The sequence below is a fragment of the Mesoplodon mirus genome (genome assembly GCF_964341445.2).
Source record: "Mesoplodon mirus genome assembly, chromosome: 12".
Taxonomy (NCBI): Eukaryota; Metazoa; Chordata; class Mammalia; order Artiodactyla; family Ziphiidae; genus Mesoplodon; species Mesoplodon mirus.
The window spans coordinates 20,787,995-20,810,122 of record NC_138988.1 but is presented as its reverse complement, the minus strand read 5'-3'; the positions used below and the strand labels follow the sequence as shown (position 1 = coordinate 20,810,122).

The window sequence follows — 22,128 nt, the reverse complement described above, 5'->3', positions numbered from 1 at the left end:
GCTTTGTATACTTAATTCTGTGAGGTGGGCAGGATCCCATTTTAAAGGAAACTGAGGCTGCGCCATCATAAGTCACTTGCCGAAGGTCATTCAAATAAGGGTGGAACCAAGACTTAAACTGGAGGACTGTCTAACTTCAAAGCTTACCTTCTTATCTGCCCTACTGAAGTGGTTACTGTATATATTGGGGCATGGAGCGGGGAGGCAGGATAGGAAGAGATCAGGGGCAACAACTCATGTTGATTTTGGAATAGAAAGAGGACTAGGTGTCTGATGAAGTAAAGGGAGACTCTGGGTACGGTTGAACATCTTAATCCAAGATAAATAGATCTATTAAAGGTACTCACAGAATGCCTGGCTGAATAGTCCTTTGTTTTCAAAGCTGTTTCTGATGATTTAAAGGAGATAGGCTGTGAAGACTTCAAGAGAGGTAGCAAAAGGTGGGACGGTGGATGCTTAATCATTCACAAGCGTGTGGTATTAAGTTATAGATTTTCCTCATTCCTCTTTAAAGATCTTTTTTTTTTTTCTTCTGGTACGCGGGACTCTCACTGCTGTGGCCTCCCCCGTTGCGGAGCGCAGGCTCAGCGGCCATGGCTCATGGGCCCAGCCGCTCCGCGGCATGTGGGATCTTCCCAGACCGGAGCATGAACCCGTGTCCCCCGCATCGGCAGGCAGACTCTCAACCACTGTGCCACCAGGGAAGCCCCATTAAAGATCTTTGAATGGCCCTAGTTGGTGACATCAAGAAGTCTTGTCTACATACCCATCCTTGTGGGCTACCATTGAACATGTAGCTCCTAACATCTTGGTGTTTTCCATTCATCTCTCTATTTTTCCCCTCTAACCTGAGTTGTTAATTGCTTTTCATGTATGTCTTTATGAAGTCGTAGCCAGTCTATTACATTCTGGACTGTTTATCTTTGAATGCCAAAGGTCTTGAAACATCATAATGTTGTATAATGAACATAACTTCTGCCTTGACATTTGGGCGTTAAGAACATTAGTCATTGCAAAGTATTGAGTTAAATATTTTCAATAATAGGATATAAGGATCTAATAGAGAGGGAGAAGTTATAAAAATACTAGATGGTGGCTTTAACGATGAGCCATATATATATACTCAGTGGGTTCCAGCAGTGATAGGTTAGACATTCACCGAATGAATGTAAAGGCATTCTTACTTTTTATTAGTGGGAAAGGAGAAAGACGAACACAAATAAAAAACAACACTTAATTCTCATGCCTACTAAGAAAAATGTAAACCATTTGAGTTTTCAACGCTCCTGCTCCTGATTTACTACCTCACATGCATCTTTAGCTGCCACGAGAAAAGTTGGAGATTTCCATGAGATATTATCCATAGGGACTCCTGGGCTGCATCTTGTCAGGAAGCCCTTAGTCTTTCAATGATCTGTTTTTTGTAGAGCATCCATCAGGTCATCCTCTGCAAGACCATCAGAGAGCCAGGCATTTCCTGAGCGAATGAACGAGGTGGGTCTTTACTTGTGGAGTTGATTTTATGAAGAGTTTTGGTCAGCATTAATCGTTATGAAACTATGTGCCTGCCTCCCTGGTTTATCTCTCCAGACATCTCCCCCATGGCAGAAGATGGAATCCTCGTCTCTCCATGTCTCTGGGCATCTAAAGATGTTAGAGGTTCGTTGGTCTATTTCTTGCTAGGGAGTGTTCAGTAGATACTGGTCTTCTCTGAGGGGATATTGTCTAGTTGAGTGTTTGGTAATCAGTACTATTATTTCTTGGGGTTGGGAGGTCTAAACTGGAGATACTGGGTGCTAACTGTCCTCTACCTTGCCAGAAATCTTCAGTCATACCGGTAAAAAACTTCTGAGCTAAATACCTTTTCTTTCCTAGAGAGGTTACAACCAAGAAATTGTTTTAATTTCAGACTGGAGAGCGTAAACTGTGTCTGTGGCTGCTGTTAAAAGTTTCTTAACAGCCTGGTTATTTTCAAAGGATGTCCAAGTCAAATGTATCACTTATGGGAAAAATGTTCTTTTCCAGTATGACATCATGTACAAGTTGATAGTTATCTTCATGATCAATGTATGACATTTTGGGTGTTGGAGAGAGTGTGGAAGGGACATCAGGGAAATCTGTGGTAATACTTCTGGAAGGATTATTGATCTCTAGTCCTCCTGTATGTGATTTTCAGTTTATTTGCTCGCATTATTAACTGAGTGTGTAGATAAGGAGGTAGTTTTGAATGGGAGCCAAGTAACCTGTTGATGTAAGTCTTTTTTACCTTTTATGATTCCCATTGTTAGCACCTCCCTCTTTGCTGGCTGGATTCTCTGTCATTTTAAGTAGGCAGCAATTACTGGTTTGTTCAAGAAGCTGGCTCCTGCTGCCAAGAATCCTATTAATTATCACTCCATCTCTCATTTAGTCTTGCTAGTGTTGAGAGAAGTTGCATGTAAGCGTGTGGCAGAGCAGCTACAATCACATCTTTGTAATCATCTCCTTTCTGAGACGGTTCAGTGGACTCAATGTTCAGCCAAAGGGCTGAGGCAGCCATGGTGAGTCTTTTCAACTCTTCTATAGGTTGTTTGGTCAGTCAGGTTTGGTGTGGTTTTCTTCTCCCTCTGACTCTGACATGAGTAAAAGGTAATGGTTGGCATTTATATTGGGAGTTCAGACCTGTTCCAGGTCCATCTGTGAACTCAGATGGGACACCTTGAAATTACTGCAATGGTTTTTTCACGAGCTGTTTTCTCTCTCTGGGGGAAAAGGAGACCATGGAATTGACTCTGTCTTCAAGAAGGTAATGCAAGTAATAACCAAAGTAACTCAGTTTTTACAGGTTCTCGTATAGCATATGTTTTTTTGAAGAGTGACAATCTTTGTATAATATTGAATCTTTGGTTCTTGTCATTTACAAATGGTTAGATTGCTTTCTGTCTGTTTTCAGAAATGTTTACTTCACTTATTTCAGTGACATTCTTTTTTTCAGACGTTCCACTGGATCATTTGATTAGGTTTTGGGGTGCTTATCCTTCCTTTTCCACTTTTTCTGGGTTTTTTTTTGTTTTTGTTTTTTTTTTGGCAGTGTTGGTGTTTGAAGCCGTTGAAGTGATTCACTGCAAAGTGAATTAATTTTCCACATCTTCAGATGTGTTTTCCAGTTGCCCCCACGTTTGTTTTCCCCACCTCTCATATGATTCTGCATTTGTAGTTCTGTCATTCTTGCTGGATCCAGTATAAACGCTGATGTCACTGAATTTCTTAAATTACAGCTGGTGGGGATTAACAGAAATTGTAAGAGAATACCACTTCCTCATTTTGCTGTTTTCTTGACTAATTATTGTCCTTTCAAGTTCTGTAGGAGGATGGGGGTTTGGAAGTAAGTTCTCTGTCTTGAAGTTAAAACAGCACTTTTCTGTTGATGTTATTCTTCAAAAATAATTTGGTTTTTATGATGCTACCCTAATCATTAAGAGTTATTAATGCTCTTTAATAACCTCGGATATACTTTCCCCACTTAGGATTTTGCACATCGAGTTGTCTTCTATCCTGGTTGAAGGGTTTTGAATACTTCCCTTAAGTTTCCTTATATAGAATATTTTTATTCAACAGCCCTTTGCCAGCTCCAGGCTGTTAATGGTAGTAGGTGAAGGGTTGTGATTCATTTACGTTTTTCTCCAGAGCCTTTTGTTCTTTAAGGAATGCCTACCTCTGTCCCCATTGTTTTCTTATTTAGAATCTGAATGTTCTTGGTGAGAGTTCTGGTTGCTCGACACCTTCAAAGATTAATTTTTCTGGATTTCCAGTGCTTGTTCTAGCAGTTGGAGTCTCGGGTCCAGACTTTCTTGTCACCCTCTGTGTGGCTTGATTGATGGCTCCCTAAACCTTGTCTGGGAGTTCTCTGGACTCTCTGGGTGGGACATTGGAGGCCACCTGGAAGTGTGCATAAATGGCGGCAGAGCTCTGCAGGCGGCGGTATTGATTGAATTGCAGTCCATGGAAACAGAAATAGAAAGGGTTCAGCATTTGCACTTTCCTCTGGTGGTGTTTTTGCTTATTTTGTGTATTTGGAAAAGGCAGCCGTATGCAAACTGCTGACTTACTATTTTCCCTGGAATGGAAACCATTTGGATTATTTCAATGAGTTTTAGCTAAGATTTGTTTGTTCACAGTATTAGTTTTGTTTTCTGGTGTCCTCTTTAGAATAAGGCCAGAATGTCTCTTTCTACTCTATGGAAATAAGTGTTCCTTGGTGCCTCGGGATTTTGCAGACCATGAATTTGAAAAATCATGTGTTTACTCCAGAGTCAAAATGGAAACTCCTTAGTGAAAATTATAGGTACATAAATATATCTTTTTGGGTCAGTTACTTTCTTTGAAAAAAAATTTTTTTTGGCTAAATTATTTAAGATTTCAGAGCAGTCCCTTCTCCTGCTAACTTTTCCCACAAATTATTTTTTCTCATTAAAAAAAAGTTATTTATTTTAGTTTTGGCTGCACTGGGTCTTTGTTGCTGCACCCGGGCTTTTCTCTAGTTGAGGTGAGCAGGGGCCACTCTTCGCCACGGTGCTCGGGCTTCTCATTGCGGTGGCCTCTCCCGTTGTGGAGCACGGGCTCTAGAGCACAGGCTCAGCAGCTGTGACGCACGAGCTTAGTTGCTCCGCGGCATGTGGGATCTTCCCGGACCAGGGCTCGAACCCACGTCCCCTGAATTGGCAGGCGGACTCCCAACCCCTGCGCCACCACGGAAGCCCTTTTTCTCATTTTTAAAGAGAAAAAGATGAAACTGAAGAATTGCAGACCGAAAGCATATGTACTCCACTATTTGATGTAAGGTGGTGACTGGTTCTTTTCTGTTGTCTTTGATGATACAGTGGATCTAGTTTAACTTTTAGTGGTAAGATTCAGATTAGGTTTAAAAATAGAATTTCCTTGCTGTAAGAACTATTAAGCACTCATTTGAGCTCCTCAGTATAAAGATGGTTGTTCAACCTCTGGAAAATGTGAACTATAGGGTCTCTATAAGCTTAGCTAACACTTCCTTTTAACATTGTGATAAGTTCTTTGATGATAAGATTTGGGAATGATATAGCTATCTGAAAAAAATTTCAAATATCACTATGGAGTTATTGGTTAAATGTGAGTTTTTAAAAGTTTGGATAAATAGAATGGGGGGGAGAATGAATAGTTATGAATTGGTTGAACTGTTTGGAATTAGGTATTTTTTTAAAAAGAGTTTTTATATTTTTCTGGGCAATGTCACTACATACAATAAAATGGGAGTTTTATAGTGGGGAGGTGGGAGTTGGAGACATTATTGAGGTAGTAGGAGGACCTATGGATTAGACTTCGAGGAAACTGAATTTCACTAGGTTGATGACCATGAATATTTTTGTTCATCATTTTATCTCAGCAGATGGCACCATGCAGGACCTCATACTCAGTAAATGTTGAATGAATGCACGTATTGGCCAGCTGTGCCACTCACTAATCGTGTGACCCTCAGCTAACCATTTCTGAGGGCTCTGTCTCCTCTTATGTCCAGTGAAGGGGAAGGACTAGATCAAGGTGACTGTGTGGTAGTACTCGACTGCTTCTGCCCCCGGCTATACCACTGTAGATACCGCCTACAGTCATCTCCCTTTGTTGTGTAAACCCAGGAGGAGCCTTGGGCCCTTCTGAATTCATTGCTCCAGGCTTCCACGTCTCACCATGGACATTAGGGGCAAAACTTATTTGCTATCCCAGAAGTATCTTCTTTCTGAGGTCCCTTACCATGGTTCCTTGCTTTTGGGTCCTTTTGTTTTTGATACCTCAATCCCAATTACAAGTAGGCAGTATTCTATGAAGTCTCTTGCTCAGCAGGTGTTCATAATAGCAACAACAGAACACACCATTGTCCCTCCTTTCATTAATTTTTCTGGTAGATTTAGCAGATAAATATAGAACTTAATGAATGGGTCCAGACAGTATTCCTCTAGCACAGTAAGAGATCAAGAAATGATTAGCTTACCAAAGTTTTCCACTCTTATTTTCCAAAACCCACTTATCCATCAAGGAAGGGATTATTCAACACCCACTACATGCCAGACACTGTGCTAGTGATAAAATGGCCAGTCCATAATACATGGGCTCTGCCTTCTTGTAACTCACAGTGACATGAATGTGATGCTAGGTCTGTAATTATACCTTCAGGGACAAAAAATGGAGGGGTTGGTTCCTCTGAGGGGAGAAGGATGAGTAAAGTCTCATAGAAAAATAAAGTTTGAGTTCATTATGGAAAGATGATTGCCAAGCAAATGAGAGGAGAGCCTTCGGGGTAGACGGGAGCCTTGGAAGTACAGCACAAGTATGGTGCCTTTGGGACAGTGTAAGCTTTTGAATGTGGCTGGAGCACCAGGGAGCATGGCCGGATTTAAGCAGAGAAATAGTACTCTGGCTGCCAAATGAAGAACAGGTTGGAAGATGGCCAAGGTCTAGTGTCACAGAGGCCAGTTAGGAGGGTGCCAGCTTAATAGTCTTTGTGAGAAATGATGATACACATGCACTATTCAGCCCCGAAGGGAGGTTGGGATTGCAAGAGGATACAAGTCTTGGTTACAGATTTTAAGGGCAGTGAGGCCAAAAGTAAGATTGTGTGCACACTGCTTACTGGTGGCAGTAGTGGTTGCTCATTCATTCATTCATCCTATCACTGGGTGCCTGTTTTGTACCATATACCTGGGAAACACAATGGTGAATACAACAGATATGGTCCCTGCTCTCAAGAAGCCTATATTCTCATGGGAGACACAGTCAAGTATTCAGACGGTTATAGATTACTACGTAGTTATAAGTTACATGAGAAAAATTCTTTGTGTCCATTCTATCCACAGACAACCCCCTCCTTTTCTTGCAGCTAACTCATGTTCTGAGCAACGTGCTCTCTGCTCTAGGAAATTTTGAGGGGAAAGTTAGGTAAGCATTGTATTGTATATGCCTTGTATGGCACATGCTTAAACACACACTCCCTCTCATTCTCTCTCTCTCTTTCTCTCTCTCTCACTCTCACTCTCACTCTCACTCTCTTTCTCTCTCTGATTAAAGGCATCTGTCTTCATTCCAGAGGTAGACAAACACCTAAAATAATGCATATGAGGGTTCCCATAGGCAACTCTGCCCCAGGTAAAGTTCTGGATAGCTTCTGATGTTTTCTGAACTCTGATGTTTTACATGCAGTAATGCTGGTTGTTTAGTTCTAGATCCAAGCAGAAAAATCTTAGCTCTTGTCATCTTTTCACACATAATTGGATCTTGAAGGTGGCTTTGGTGGCTGGTTCACATTGGCCTTCCTGTCTGTGTTCCAGGTTATAGCCAGTGTTTGGGATTCATGTGCAGGAAGAAGAATTTGTCTCCAGGCAGCAAGACTGGTATGCATCAGATAAGTGGCTTATTTGAAAGAGATGTTTTGGTACAGAAATGACAGCAACCACAAATTCTTCCCCCAAATAGAACTCTTCTCCACATTCCCCATCTAACTCAGGATAACCTTTAGATTATAAGGAGTCAAAATTCAGCTGGATGGATCTGATAAGAATTCCGAGGAGGCCATTCTAGGTTCAGGCACTGTTCTTTGAAGATGAAGCATTCTGACTTATGACAGTGGTAATCGCAGCTGGTTTAGGTGGGAAAGGGACTTTCCCCATTTTGCATGACTTGGAGAGGTAGTGTATTGTTGGGACCAAGACTCTGGATTCAGACTTTCCTAGGTTTGAATCCCAGCTGTACTGATGAGCAGCTGTGTGTCTGGGCAAAATGCTAAGATTCTCAATTTCTTCACCTGTAAAATGTGGTAGCCGTTAAGCATGTTAAGCCCTTTTGTTAAACCTGCCTGTGTTTGACTCTCTACTAGTCTGTGACATTGTGCAACTTGTTCATCTTGTATCTTGCTTTCTTTGATAATAATAATAATAGTAATAGTAATAATAATAGTTCCTACCTCATGAAGATGGGGTAAGAATTAAATGAGATAATTTGGAATAGTACCCAGCACATAGTTAGTTTAGTACTCAGTGTACTTCACTTTCTGTTTTTCTTGCAGTCATTATGTTGAGCTTTCTGAAATGTTCTATAATGCTATAGATGACTTATTGTATTCTTTCTGAAAATTAAACCTTCACAAAATGCATTCATTGCTCTGTGCTTTCTTTTTTCTTTCTTTCTTTTTTTTTCTTTAATACAATTTCTGGGTTTGGAGTCGGGTTGCCAGATAAAATACTGGATGTCCAGGTAAGTTTGAATTGCACACAAAGAATAATTTTTTATTTATACTAGAAAATACATGCCTTGAATATTTCATGGAGTGCTTATACTAAAAAAATTATTCTTTGATCATCTGAATTTACATTTAACTGGGCATTCTATATTTTTATTTGTTAGATCTGGCAATCCTAGTTTTGGGGTAATACTTACCCCTTTACCCTCTGATCCTTTTTTTTTTTTTACTCACTGAGAGGTATGTGGATGCTTATGCAAACACAGGGAATGAAATCCTTGGAACATGAGCATAGAAATAGTTACACAAATTTGATGGGACATTTCCTAGTATCTCTAGTAAATATGCCTCCTAATTCATTGTGAGCAGTGGGACCATCACACTGAGATTATGTTGACACCTGAGTACTATGTAATGAGGAGTTGCTTGAAAATTCTGAAGTGCTCTAGTGTCATTTCTACCCAAAGTGAGCTGGGTATTAATAATGACACATTAATGGGGAGGTGTGTATTCCAGAGAATCCTGAAAATCTCATCATTCTTTGAAGGAAATTACCTCATTATTCTTAGAGTTACCTATCTAGGAATGGTCATACCCAGTGGCTGGCCTGTTTTTCCAAACTAGGAAAATAAACACATCAAGTGGTTAGGTTAATTACTTAGAGTGATTTCATTGTACTTAAAACTTAAGTTAATTTTTAAGTAGGTTTGGGTCTTAAGCTGTTAGACTAGTTGTAGACGTTGAGAGAATTAAATCCAAAACTGAGATTCTTTCCATTCAACCAGTATTTATTTAGAGTATCTCTTGGGTGTGAAGCAACTGCATAGAGGTAGAGAGGAATTGAAAGGATAGTTCTGGTCCCCCAAATCCTTAGTGTTAAGTGGAACAGTAAAGCAAGAAACCATTATGACACAAGACAAAATAAATAAAGTCAGGGTCTAAGGCAAGTAAAGCCAGGTCCCAGATGGCTGAATGTAGGAAGTGATTAAATCTGAAGAACAGATGGAGTAGGAATGGATTACACTGTATTAAGAAGGGCTTCTTGGAGGGTCATATTGGAGAGAATTTTTCAAAGATGAGAATGATTTCATTGGGGGAAATGAAGTGTTCTAGGTGTAGTCTTAGCCTGAAGGTGGCCACGTTATGAAATGAATATGTTATTTAGACCTGTCAAAAATATACATAGCACCATCACTGGCTATGACCTCTTCTCTCCTGTGTGACTGTTCATGGTCTAGAATTTCCAGATCAGGAACTTGACTTTATATAGGAGGAGGTGGGCTCATTCCATGCTGGCTTCCTAAATATTTTTTCATGCACCTGCTGTTGCTATGTGTGAGGTGGCCCGAGAGACCTGGGCAACCTTCAGAGACTCTTCGTTAGTCACTTCAAACCCACTGAAAGTCACTCCATTGAAATGTGGGTTTTTCCTGAAATGAGCATTTCCAGTGATCTCTGATTTAAATTGGACAAAATCAACAGCAGAAGAATTTAATGAGAGACTTTTTGTGAGGTACTCTGACCATGGGAATATTTGCTTAAATGACTTTGAAGGCTAGCTTAACTCATTTCCTTTTGGGATGTCACTTGTTTATTAGACTTGACCCAAGTCAGAGTTTATAGCCTTAATAATTTTGAATGGTCCCAAATGATTCTCCAGCTGTGTGCCATTAGCAAGTGGGGAGGTGTCTACAGATGGCATATAATACACAAACATCTGCTTCAGGCGTTGTAGGTTTAAGAGAAGAGCTATCCCCATCTTGGATTTAGCTATGGAAATGTGGAGTACTGGAAGGTAAGAGTTACCATTGCAGTAAATGCTAGAATATTTTTCAACAGCATTTGGCTCCAGCGTTTGGAACTTGTAGAGATCACCCCAAACTCTCCAGGAAATGTATTAAAATGGAACAGGGAGTTCACATTGGTCAACGGATAATAAGGCGTGTCATGAGGAACATTGGATTGAGTAGCATGTCCATTGCATGGGAGGGACCACTGATAGTGGGAATGGAAAACTCTAGTTTTCAATTTGTCTATTTGTTGGGCTGTCAAGGTCTAAATTAGACTAGACATTAGCAAGACATTTAGAGGTCCCTGCTATTTCCTGTTTGTAAATTAGGACTAGCTTGTGTCTTTCAAGTTCAGACAGGTAGCTCTTTGTGGATGTTTTTGCTATTTCAGGTGCTGGTGGGGTGAGATATAACCTAGATGCAAACCTTCACTGGGTTCTTAGACATGAAAGACCATAAACTGCTTATGTTAGTTTGGGTCTGTCTGAATGTTGTTGTTGTTGTTCTTTATGACTGGGCCAAATATTACATAGTTTTAATATCTGCCCTTGGTTCCTACTGCCTTGTTTTTGGCTACTCTTAGTATCTTCCTTTATATATCTGTCATTAAGGTATAATTGAAGCTTGGTGTTTTATGTTTAGAATGATGCATGGAGGTTCGGCTGTGCCAGCCATTCAGGCTTCATAGCAGATGTGGGTTCATGCCAGTTTTTGAAATTTTGTCTCTTTTTTGGGATGTCCAATCTGAGCAAACTGTCCCCTTCTACTTAAGCTGAAGGGCACAGGGAAGCAATTCAGAAGTGATTTCTGCATCTGGACATGTAAGAGGCATCTTGTTGCTGATAAAAAATATTGGCTTGCTAGTTACCTCTCTAACCGAGAGTCATGAAGCCTCAAACGGGACTGCTTTGACAAGTCTTCATGTCACCTCATTCCTTAGTTTACTGTCTTTCACCCAGAGTATCAGTGAATGCCAGTTCTGGAGTGGGCACATAGTGATGGTAGATGACACCCAGGCCACAGGCTGTTTCCCAGGGGCTGCCAGATTCTGTCAGACATTTCACAGCTCTTAAATTCTCTGGATTTGAGCCACTTTTGAATTCCATCCATCAATCCATATAACCAGTTATTCAACTTATATTTATGAGGTTTTACTGTGGGCCAGGCATTCATCTAGGTTCGAAGAACAGGTAAGTGAACGAGATGGTTGAAAATCCTTGTATTCATGGAGCTTACATGGTGGAGAAGGAGAGAACTGTAGAAGTAAATATATAAATAAGTAAAATTTACAGTATGTTAAATGGCAATGCGTGCTCTAGAGAAAATAAAGCATGGATGGGTTTGGGGTGACATGTAACTTAAAATTGAGTGGACAAGGAAGGCCTCACTGAGAAAATGACATTGGAGGAAAAATCTGAAGGAGATGAGAGAGTGGATCATGCCAGTATTGGGGGGGAAAGGCTCAGTAGACAGAGGGAAGGATTAGGACATAGGCCCTGGGCAGGAGTGTGCCTGATTCAAGAACAGCACAACTACCACAGTGGCTGGGACAGGCTGAGCAAAGGGATAAGTGGTAGAAAAGGCATGAAAAGAAATGGGATCCAAGTGGAGGAAAACCCTGTAGGGGTTTGTACACACTTTCCCATTTACTCATGAAAAATGGAGAGCCTTTGCGGATTTCCAACTACAGGAGTAACATGATGTGATTAATTCAGGTGGCAGCCGGCAGCCCAGTGTGGTGGGGAAAACAATGATCTAAAAGTTGGAGATCATTTCAGTCATGGTTTTGTCACCAGGTAGAGCCATATTAGTTCAGCATTCTGAGCTTCAATTTTTTTCCACCTTGTAAAGCAAAGCTAGTGGAGTAGATAATTTTAAATGACCTTCCAGGGTTTGATACGGCCTCTCTGCATTCACTGATTTCCCCCCCACCGAATCTCAATGTGTTTGAGTATTTCATATTTGTGGCTGATTTCATTTCTGTGTGTATTCAGAGCAGGACCTCAGGTGTATGAAGTCTCATACTGCACTTTAATTTTTTGTAATTTTCCATAAACATCTCACACTGAAAACCTTGCGAACTATGAAGTAATTTTATGTATTGACGTTAAAGGTTGCTCGCAGACTTATTGGTCTAGATCAACGCAGATTATAAAGCATTTGTCTTATAGCCTTAATACTAGTTTTTGATTATATGACATAGAGCTAATTCATCGATAGCTCACTGCTACAGTGAGCTATCAATTGGGGTAGAGTGGTAAACAAGAAACAGCTTCTGCCCTCAAGCAGTTGAGTAGGAGGAGACAGGTCTGGTTAAGAAAGTACCACAGAAGGTAGTGTTCATGGCAGGAAAGAGGGCAGGAAGTCATGGCCAGCCTGAGGCCCGTGGGAGTCCTAGGCAGATTAATCAGGTGAACTTTCACACCAGTATCCTTTAAGTACGTTTGCACCATCCATTTAGACCTAGTGCTGTGCAAGGTGTGAGGTGTTAGGAGCGTGGCAGCCTCTCTTCTACAGCCCCGAGCAATTTGGCTCTGCTCCAAACCTGCATCACACTGTTTAGTACATCAAGGTCCTGCAATTAACCCTCTTTAGGAGGCAGTGTAGGGACCATCTTTTATTACTTGAGAATGTCCTTTGGGCATCTCAATCCTCTCCCTTCCATCAGAATATTTCTTCTGCTTCTTTTGATGTTTCACTGCCCCATACAGACTGGTGCCCCTGGGAGGTGCATGGCTGGTCAGTTCCTCTGTCTCCCTTGTGGAGAAGTATTGCCCTACCTTTGCCTTATCTCAGGCCTTCCACGTGAACTCTTTTGTCAGGAGTCAGTTGGAGCTCCAGTCATTTTACCCACTGACATAATGTATTCCTCATGTTTTATTAACTGACCTTGTCTTGGGCAGCCTAGAGATGTCATAAGTTTCCAGGTTGATGATTCTGGACACAGCTTCCCAGGAGGTAGCAGGGCTGCCACTTGGCTAGACTGGCCCTTCCACTGAGTCTCCTGGCACGTTGTGGGGAGTGGGGTGCCGGAGGCACTGCTGCTAGTGGGAGTTACTATAGTTCCTGCTGCCACGACTCTGAGAAGAATGAAGCCAGCCTTTTAGCACCTAAGCTGTCCTTGTGGCAACACGTAGGAGGCCGTTGACTGTGCCAGTGAACGCTGTTGGAGCTGGAGGGGAAACTGAGGCCTAGAAAGGTGAAGAACATTCCCAGGTTAGTGGTTGAGCTGGAAGTAGAGCCAGGAGTTCTTGACTCCCGTGGCATTGCCTTCTTTTAATTCTTTTCTACCTCAGGCCTTTGCACACATTCTTTCTGTCATCTTGAATGCTTTCTGAGCACTCTTTTGTCTACTATCTGCTCCATCTTTCAGTCTCAAATTAAAGGTTGCTCCTTGCCCCCTCATCTGAATTAGCTTGCTGTGCTATTCTTTTATGGTTTCCTGATCTTTTCCTTCATACTAGGAACTTACATACTCAATTACTTACATAATTATCCTATATGCATCTATGTCTTCACTGTCTGTCTCCCAACTCCATGAAGTCAGAGAGTGTGGCTCTTTCGTTCATCGTTGTGTTCCCAGAGATTAGCCCACGGATAGACACTGTATAAATATTTGTTGATTAAATGAGTCCGTAAATGAAAGAATGATTAAAAGGCAGACTCTGCATTTTCTCTTGTCTATTCATATTAAATGTCTGTGCCTATCCTGGCCAAGGGTAACAACTGTTACTGACTTTGTATATTATTGTGGATGCTGAAGATGTGATTTTTGTCTCCATGTGACTCTGTGGCCTTGTGGAATTCTATTAAAGTTGTCTCTGCAAAAACCAAAACCCAGTGACACACACCAATCAGCATTCTTTAGTTGGTGTGGGCCTGACATGTTAGGCTTTGATTTATCAATTTATTTTGCTGTAGTTGCATTTTTTATTTCTTAATACTGTTTCCAGAAATGAGCTTTAATTCTTTTTTAGATCGTACTCCTTTCTTTTTATTAAAAATGAATAAAGAAACAATTGCTTTTTCTTAACAAGATTCATAATGCCTTTTTGGAGAGATTTGTTTGGGATTAAATAATGGGACTTTTAAGTGGATAGGAGTAGAAAACTGAGAGGTACTTTCTCTAGAAGAAAGAGTGAAGTTCCATACTGTGTATGAAAAAGAAAAGCAACAACAGTGGACTTTCTTTTTAAAACTAAATTGTCCTAAGTGTTCATATTGCACAGATGGTCTTTTCCCAAGCTGGATTGGCGTGTTTAATCTATAGAGAAAGCATACATTGTTCTGAAGTGTGCATTGTGGTTGCACTGGCTCCCAGTAGATTAGCTGAAAGGTATCTATGAATAGTCACACCCTAAATTACACGAACTGAATGGTTTTACAGAGGTGGAAAGTCTGATGCATATTGTTTCCCAGCCACTCAAGCCTCAGGAAAAGAACTGGGGAGGTAGGGAGCGAAACCCAACTGTTGCTCTTTATATTTTCCAATGTGGCACTTGGCTGTGTGACCCTGGGCAACTGACTTAACTTCTCTGAGCCACAGACCCTCCATCTGTAAAGTGGAGATAAAAATACCACCTACTTCAGAGTTATTCGAGGATTTCATGAGGTAGTGTATGGAAAGTTTCGCAATGCCCAGCACATGATAAATGCCCTAGAGATGTTATTACTTGGGGGATAGTACAGTGGATAGGGCGGTAGTTTAAAGGTACATGCTCTGGAGGTGCTGGCCTGGGGGCATATCCTGGATCTGCAGCTTATCCTCTGGACCATTTTGACCTAGTAACTTGACCTTTCCATGTTGGAGTTTCCTCATGTGTAAAATGAGAATAGTAATAATAGCTGCTATGTAGGATTGTTGTGAAGATTAACTGAGTGTTTGTCAAATCCTGGTACATGATAAATGTTACGTGGATGTTTGCACTTGTGATTAAGAAGCCTGGGTTCTGCAGAGGGATGGTCTGGGATCATAAATCAGTTTCCAGCATGTACTGGATGTCTGACCATGAAGAAATTGCTAACTTCTTTTAGCCTCAGTTTCTTCTTTTTGCAATATGGGGATGATTCTAGTTGTAGTGCCAGGTTCTGTGAGAGTTCAGTGAGATAATGCATATGCGTAGTGCTTAGCATAGGGCCTGGACCATGGAAAATACTCAGTAAGTCATAGCTGTAGCAAAGGCTTTTGTTGTCATTGTTATTACCATCACTAAGATTGTTTCCGTTTAAAAAAATTTACTGATAATATGTCTCTGTCTTATATAGAGTGTATATTCTAAGATGGATTCCACAAACCCTCTTTGGAAATCAATATGACTAATGTGTGGAAATTGATGTTGAGGTCCGTTGTTACAGTTGATATATTTATATAAATGGAGCTATTTCAGCAAATTGAAAATACTCAGTAAAAGCCTTATAATCATGCATTTACAATTTTCTGTGTTACAAAAGATCAAAGTTAGTCAGGGTCAGTGTTAGCTGGACAGTTTTATATTCATGGAAAATGACTCATAGGAAACGTCAGGAGCTAAACTTTCCAAAATAAAAAAATAAAAAGCCATCACATGAACCATGTTTAAATCAAGTCTGTGTCTATTTCATATCTTAACTGGCATTGTGTTCATGAAGTTTTGACATTGTTTGAATTTCTGCTGTTAAATCTCATTTAGGACTAACAACCATGCATCATAACCACACATCACCGGAAATGGATAAGCACTGATTCCAGTGTTAGTAACATTTTCCACTTCAGTCGTCTGGGTCACTGGGTCTACAGTATCCCTATTTAAACCTTTACGTTGTTTTGCAATATATCTTTAAGTTCAACTTCCCTTTTTTAAAAGGAGAAAAAACCCAAAAAGTTTAGGGAAGCAACAACAGCGATTGTAATCCAGAGCTATAAATGGCGTTTGAGAAAAGCAGGGTTTTGTCTTGTGATTGACCCGGGAATCCCCTGTGTTTTAATGGAAGGTGAGAACTTGCCCTGAACCACTGGGTGTGCAGAGAACTGCAAATGGTCGTACCTAGGTTGTAGAAACCCACAATTCAAAATATGGAAGTGCTGATGGAATTCCTAGATTATATGTTCTGGAAGGATGAGTAAAGCTATTCAATCAAAAATATGTGGGAGAACTTCCTCCAGGCATGTGCATATATCTGCTGAGATGTGGGTTGGTTTGAAGCCTGGAGCTTGGAGAGAAAGTTAATTTGAGTTCAGTGTCAATGGAGAACCTTTTCAGCCATGATTAGGAGGGTGGGCGTTATTCAAAGGCCAATAAGAAGCATGGAAAAGTTTTAAACAGGAGCCAAAGGATCCTGTTTGTGTTTCTGAAAGATCACTGTGGCAGGGGCACAGAGAGTGGATTGCAGAAGGTGGTGGCAAAGAAGACCAATGAGGAGCAGTGCAGGTAGGAGATGATGCCCACCTGGACTTGCATGGTGGTTGTAGAGATGGATGGGACTGAGAAATACTGGGGATGAGGAAGCACAGCCCTGGGTGATTGGTTGGACTTAAAGTGGAGAGACAGTGAGGAGGGAAGGATGGCTTTTAGATTTCTCACGTGGGCAGGTGGTAGAACAATAGTGCTGTTTACAGAGATGGAGTGCTTGGGAGGGAACAGGTTGGGGAGGGTGGATATTAGTTCTTCTTTGTACATGGGGTGTGAGGTAGAACAGCTGTCACCTGAGAGAGCTTTAGGGCAGGCACGATTCTGGGGGCAGAGTTTGTGTTTCAATCAGCTTTACATTTTCATGCATGAAACTCAATAGCCAACTAACAGTTGCCTAAACAGATGGGGATCCATTTGTCTCCCATACAAGAAGCACAGGGCTACGTGACCACTGCCATTCTTTTAGTGGTTCCATGATGTCAGAACCATCCTTGCAGTGATTTGTCTTGGCTTATTTCTGATGCTTTTTACCTTGTGGCTGCAAGATGGCTGCTGCTCCTCCAGGCATTACATCTGCTTTAAGAGGAGGGGAAAAATAAGAGGGTAAGACCTGTAGCAGGAAAACACAAGTCTTTCTAGAAACCCCCTGTAGGTGTCTCCTTGCACCTCATTGGCCAGAACTGTGTCAGATGGCAGCTCTTCACTGGGCACGTTGCTGTCCTGAGCAAATTATGGTTCTGTTAGAAGGAAGCAAAGGAAGTGGAACTGCTGTATGCAAATAGTCGCCTGGTTGGCCTCAGCCAGGTTTCTGGTAAGGGATGAAGGGGTATGAAATGTTTGAGGACTTAGAGGAGTTTAATCACATGGATGAGAGCTTTCAATGGACACGTTTTCTCTTAACTCTGTAGTCAGCCCCAAGCTATCATTTCCTATTAACGTGTAAATTATGAGGTGTGTTTAAACTTCAACTGTATTTTTGTTTGTTACCTTCAAACACATATAACTCTGAATTGTCCTTAAAATATATTAAACCCAGCGTTTCCTCTGTCTGATTAAAGTTCTCAACCTGCAGAAGACATTTTTTTTCAAATTTATTCCAAATCTTCCTTATCCATAAGCTCTCTCTCAGTGGATCGCTTTGGGATTAGAGCAAATGAGGAGAATTCCATTTGGTGTTCTTACTGATATGCATGTAAAAGCAGGGATGGAAAATGTCATCCCCTTTACTATGGCTTTTGTATCTGTGAAGGATATAATTATTCTGAGTTTAAAACTAGAGAGAGGAAATATTTGTTCACTGTTTTTGAAGGTAATGTTATTCAGGGTATGGTAAGATGCAAATATTCGTCCTCTATTCCAGTTTAATTCAAGAGAGTCTCCCCACCTAATATATGCAGAATTCTCTCAGTGACTGTTTTAGCTAAGAGTGGTTCTGAAGATGAATAATTTTTCAGCCCCTGAGGTAGAGGAGAGGAGCAGAGATTTTGGAAAGAGGCATCTCAAGCCTCCCGCTATGCTGTGCCATCTTGGGAATATAATTTAACCTCTCTGAACTGGTTGATTCTGTGAAATTGGGATGAGAACAAGTGATAGTTTTATGGTCCCTATCACATACATATAGGAAAATACCTCTGCAACAAGGGTGGCTGGGGCACACTGAAGAGGCACGTAAAATCCAAGGGGGTGTAGGATAAGGAGAGATTAATTTCTGCTGGGAGACTTTAAGAAGGCTTTTGGGAAGAGAGGGTTTGAACCCCATGTTGGAGAATGCTGTAAACCCATGAGGGTTTAGGGTGATGGAGGATGGCCCCAGGCTGAGCCCATGCAGGGTATGTTTGAGGATTTCAGAGATTTACTGTTTTTAATAGAGGACAAAACGAGGAGAGCCTTGAAAGTCTGGCTGAGTGAGTTTGGACTTTGTCTCACAGGTGATGGGGAGCGACTGAAGACACTTAAAAAATTCGTACAAATTCAATTTTGATAGAAGTGGATATAATTATGGGTCAACGAATATGTACATTTTAAAACTTTCATAGATTTTAAAAATTAAACTTTGTATTTGAGATAATGGTAGATTCCTAACACACATGGTTTTAAGAAATACTACCCAGAGATCCCAAGTACTTGCCCCGTTTTCTCCAATGGTACCATCTAGTACAATATCATAGCCAGAAATCCACTGAAGACTTTTGAGAGGAGTCCACGATATGCCTGAATCTGTGTTTTAAATGGGTGATCCTAGTGGGGATGGACTGGAATGGATTGGAGGTACAGCCTGGAGGCTAGGAGACCCTTTGGAGCTTCTTGCAATGATCTAAGAGAGGACATGAAGACCACGGTCATTGGATTGGATGGGAAAGGATAGCCAAGGTAGTCAATACAGGATTTGGCAATCATGTGGGAGTGATAAGAGCATTTGATGCTTAGTGCAATTGCTCAGTAAATAGGTATTGAGCACCAGTTGTGTGTCTTTCACTCTGCTAAACCTCGGGTTAAAAGATGATCTGACAGAGACCAGGCACTGTGATTGAGGGGAGGTGGGCCCGGTGAAGCTGTGTTGCACTGGACAGGACAGTGAGCCCTTTTTAGAGGGGGTAACTGCTCTTCTGTTGCTGCTGGTTATGACCATGTGGGAATGTAGATCCAGTGTGGTGCGTGCTCTGGTTTCTCAGAAGCCAGCAATCTAGATTTTTATTTGAGATCTCCCAATTTTTAAATTTACATAGTACAACTTAAAAAAAAAAAAGATGCACACTAATTAGCACTCATCTGTGGGCTTGGTTCACTTCATTATTGCCAGTTCCTAGGCTCTCTTTTCTCAGTGGAATGTTTAGAGCTTATTTCAGGAATGTTTAGGGTTTATTTCAGTTATCCACTGCTGTGTAACAAAATCACCCCAAACTTAGTAGCTTAAAACCATAACTGTTTTTACATGTATGTGTATGGCTGAGTTGCTTTGCTGTGTACCTGAAATTAGCACATTGTTCATTGTCCAATATAAAATAAAAAGTTAAAAAAAATAACTGTTTTATTAATTCTCTCTGTTCTCAGTGTTGACTGGGCTCACCTGGGCAGTTCTTCTGCTGGTCTTGCTTGGGGTCCCTCATAAAGGTAGAGTCGTAGGTAGATGATGGCCAGGGCTGGAGAACTCTGGAGATCTGTCGTGGGCCCTGATACAACTGGGATTTTGTCTTCCTCCATGTAGTTTCAGGGCTCTGATGGCATCTCCCTGTGGTCTCTCTAGCAGGCTAACTTGGTTTCTTTATTTTTTTTTGCTGTACGCGGGCCTCTCACTGCCGTGGCCTCTCCCGTTGCGGAGCACAGGCTCTGGACGCACAGGCTCTGCGGCCATGGCTCGCGGGCCCAGCCGCTCCGCGGCATGCGGGATCTTCCGGGACCGGGGCACGAACCGGTGTCCCCTGCATCGGCAGGCGGACTCTCAACCACTGCGCCACCAGGGAAGCCCACTTGGTTTCTTATATGGTGGCTCAGAGATCTCCAGAGTGAAATGTTCCAGCAGGGAGTAGGTGGAAGGAAGCGAACAGTCTCCTTGAAGCTGGGTCCAGAATTGCCAAAGCATCACTCTTGCCACCTTCTGTTGGTTAATGCCAGTCACAGGCCAGCCCAGATTTATTGTGGGAGAAAACTACACAAGGGCATGAATACTGGGAGGCCTGTTTGGTTCATTGACTACAATCTTTGGAGACTACCTACAACTGAAGTCTGGGTGTCCGGATATTGGTGACATTGTTGATCAAGATAAGTTGGGAAGGCAGGGCAAATTCTTACCAGCCCATGTTACTCTGAAGTTTTTGAGAAGTGTCTGATGCTAAGTTTTTTTATGCTGTCTGTGATTCTGGAGAGAGAATTTAATTTTCAATACAGTGATGTCCTTTGGAAACATAACTCATTTGTAGTTATTTGCTTTCTAGTCCTTTAAAAATAATAATACTATTAGGTGATGAGACAGATTGATTCTGGTTTTGGTGAGTGTGTTTTTCAAATATATGACCAGGTTATTAATTAATGTTGGATCCCTAGTCATGTATTCTTTCAAGAAGGAAGCCCTCAAATAAAGTCTGTCGAATAAGAATCCCAAGTCTTTACTGGCCCCAAATAGGTGCAGCTGTCCATTATTATGGCACTTTTGTATTCCTAAGTATTCCTAGAACCAGCTACATAATTTGCAGGGCCCAGTACAAAATGAAAATGTGGGACCCCTTATTTAAAAAGTAAGAATTTCAAGATGCTGACAGCAGAGCATGAAACCAAGCCCAGGCCCAATGCACTGCATGTCACACGCCCTGTTTAGACCACGCTGGCCCTGTTTAGACCCTTGAACATGTGTGCAACTGTTGGGGTAAAGTATGTTTTTCCAGTTGAGGGCCATTGGCTCTAATCGAATTCTCATTCGATTTTGACACCCAGAAAAGTTTTAGAAGCACTGCTTAGACAAATCAGAAAAGGTGGAAGCTTTGTGTTTGAACAGTCCTCCCCTCCCAAGCAAGCAGAATACCTTTTGGCCACAGCAACTGGTCTTGGCAGACATCAGGCTGAGCATTCTGCTGTTCATCCTCCTGAATTCCAGTGGCAGCAACACAGTAGGGATGGTATATGTTGCTGAGTGTTTGATAGGTCGTCTCCGGAATGTACTTGCTCCCTTTTTACTGAACTCTGTTTCTGAAACATACAGAATAGATTGCCTGTCCAATTGATGGGCATTTAAGTTGATTTGGAACAGACAGTAGCACTGTTCGTTATGCTGGGGATTTGGGGATCAACATTTCTGGAAGGCGGTTGGTGGACTTCAGATAGGTCTGCTGCATTGCCCGACTTCACAGGGTTTATTAGTTTGGTAGGGCTGCCAAAACAAAGTACCACAAATGGAGTGGCTTGAACAACAGCAATGTATTGTCTTATAGTTCTGGAGGCTGTAAGTCTGGAATCAAGGTGTCAGTAGGGCTGTGCTCCCTCTGAAAGATCTAGGGAGGGATCTATTCCAGGCGTCCCTCCTGTCTTCTGGTGGTTCCTTAGCTTGTGGCAACATAACTCCAGTCTTCACACGCCTTCTCTCTGTTCAAATTTCCCCTTTTTATAAGGACACCAGTCATATTGGATTAGGGGCCTGTTCTACTCCAGTATGTCTTCACCTTAACTAATTGTATCTGTAATGATCTTATTTCCAAATAAGGTCCCATTCTGAGGTATTGGGGGTTGAGACTTCCACATAAAAATTTGGGGGGCACACAATTCAACCCATATAAGGGGTATTTTCAGATCGTGGTTTAGGAATGGCAGGTCCTGGCACTGTGTACCGCTCAGCCCAAGCGGCCCTACACAGAGGACTTGCCCTGTAAGGACCTCAGCCTGCTATAATAATTTAGAGAGGTGTTTGTGGAGCTGGTTATTTATTTATTTATTTATTTATTTATGGCTGCATTAGGTCTTCGTTGCCGCACGTGGGCTTTCTCTAGTTGCGGCGAGCAGGGGCTACTCTTCTTTGTGGTGGGCAGGCTTCTCATTGCGGTGGTTTCTCCTGTTACGGAGCACGGGCTCTAGGCACGTGGTCTTCAGTAGCTGTGGCTCGTGGGCTCTAGAGCGCAGGCTCAGTAGTTGTGGTGCATGAGCTTAGTTGCTCTGCGGCGTGTGGGATCTTCCCCAGACCAGGGCACAAACCTGTGTCCCCTGCATTGGCAGGTGGATTCTTAAC

General features: G+C 41.8%; 1 protein-coding gene across 8 annotated transcripts in view; it reads left to right on the top strand.

The window, feature by feature from the left end:
* MITF (melanocyte inducing transcription factor) overlaps positions 1-22,128 on the top strand; it is a 227,448-nt gene that overhangs the window by 20,205 nt on the left and 185,115 nt on the right. The window contains exon 1 of one of the 8 annotated variants that reach the window (XM_082638961.1): positions 2,338-2,540. The exons of the other annotated variants lie outside the window; for them this stretch is intronic. The gene's annotated coding sequence lies outside the window, so the exon portion shown is untranslated. Of the gene's footprint in view, positions 1-2,337; positions 2,541-22,128 lie in introns of those variants that run through there. 8 annotated transcript variants of the gene reach the window in all.